This window comes from Macrobrachium rosenbergii, chromosome 15, assembly GCF_040412425.1.
Source record: "Macrobrachium rosenbergii isolate ZJJX-2024 chromosome 15, ASM4041242v1, whole genome shotgun sequence".
NCBI classification, from domain to species: domain Eukaryota; kingdom Metazoa; phylum Arthropoda; class Malacostraca; order Decapoda; family Palaemonidae; genus Macrobrachium; species Macrobrachium rosenbergii.
Window position 1 is genome coordinate 37,408,314 of NC_089755.1, and position 1,807 is coordinate 37,410,120.

The 1,807-nt window shown below is 43.7% G+C and overlaps 1 protein-coding gene across 1 annotated transcript in view; it reads left to right on the forward strand.

Annotated features, from left to right (window-relative positions):
• The first annotated feature begins 1,718 nt into the window (after nt 1-1,718).
• LOC136846569 (uncharacterized) overlaps nt 1,719-1,807 on the forward strand; it is a 1,452-nt gene continuing 1,363 nt past the window's right edge. Inside the window, exon 1 of the mRNA XM_067117425.1 lies at nt 1,719-1,807. This exon is cut by the window's right edge and continues 61 nt beyond it. The gene's annotated coding sequence lies outside the window, so the exon portion shown is untranslated.

The window sequence follows — 1,807 nt, forward strand, 5'->3', positions numbered from 1 at the left end:
AGAGTAAACATAAATCCAGAACCTGAATTCAGATTTAGTTGAACGCACCAGGCGTCTGCCTCAGCAGCAAGTCTCAGAACTTGAATCTTAGCCAAGAAGGCCAAATGGCTATAAATATCGACATAGATGAATGAGATTAAATGGGTTTGAAGCAGTGAGGCCTTCTGTTTGATGGAATAATTTCCTGTAAAATAATGAACGAGCTTGTTTCAGACACACGAATAAACACACCAACGCACTCGCGCACACAAAGGGGGTGATGAGCTACCTGTGTTGGTATGTGAAGGGGCTAATGATATGGAAATAGTCGGCACAGGTGGTTAAAACTTGAATCAACAGTTAAAGAATGAATGTGGCTTGGCTTGTTTCAATTCAGGAACCATCCAATACTACAGGATACATACCTAACGCGCGCAGTACACACAAACACACACACATATACACATATACACACACACACACACATATATATATATATATATATATATATATATATATATATATATATATATATATATATATATACATATATATGAGAGAGAGAGAGAGAGTATGCATTGCATTTTCTCAGGCATAACTAGACCAGTCATGTCAATAAAGGTCAAATGTACATATATTGTTAACGATGACAGAGTAGGCACGAGTAATTTTTTTTTTATTAGTTACTCAGGATACCAGAATAATGTTCAACCACTGGCGCACGCTAATTAGCAGTATCCACGCAAACAGGACACATGTACGCGCAAGCGCAAGGCGCAAACACACACAAACACATGGACATTTACAAAAGCCATAAAACCAAGGCCTCAGAAATCGAAAACGTACAGAGACGATACAGATTTGCGAACAGGTGGTACAGCATACGAAGAAGGGGAAGAAGAAGAAGAAGAAGAAGAATGAGAAGACGAGGAAGAAGCAGAAGAAGGTGGAATAACTATCAGAGAAGCTGATGATGATAAAAAAGAAGGAAAAGAAGAAAGAAAAGAGAAAAGAAGGAGGAACTCGGTGAGGAGATACAAGAAGGTGAAGAAAAGGACGGAGAAGGCTGATAATAAAAGATGTGGAGAAGAAATGGTGGGCGGAGAGGAGAAGAGGGAAGAGAGAGAAATGGCGGTGGAGGAGGAGGAGGAGGAGGAGGAGGAAGAGGATAAGGAGAAGGAGGAGGACACTTAGTGGATTAGGGTGGAGGTGGACCAGATGGGTGTGGTCATCAGAGAGAGAAGAGCCTTCTCAGGTCCCTCAACACCTTGAACCTAAGGATGAAGCTTTTTTTTTTTTTTTTTTTTTCTGAGGATTTCATGTTAACGGCACATACTGCTTTTTTCGTTTCGGCACAGGGTATAAGCAATCGTTATAATTAGGTTTTACCTGCATGCAATCATCACAGATGTTATGGTTTTCTGATGCAATGATACCCAAGTTTCCCCTCTTTTTTTTGGGGCGGGGTAGGGGTAGAGGTTAGATCGGGAGGGACAAGGTGGGGAAGGAGCCAGCCCAGAAAGGGCGGTCCGGTAATCCCTCAGGTGGATGGGAGATCCCCTGCAGGAGCAGAGACAGACAGCAGAGCAATCGGACGACCTTGCCTCGAAAAAGACAGTGGTTACCTTGTGCCAAAGGTGGTAGGGGTTTTCGGAGCATCGGACCAATCGCACGTGGTGGGTAGAACGCTAGGAGGGGCAAAGACCAATCACCCACGGAGGGTCACGTGACCGGCGTGCCCAGCCAATCAGGAAAGGAATTGAATCGTGTGTCGATGGGGAGCCAGTATAAATAGCCGATCAAGTCGAATTGTGGCACACACCAAATC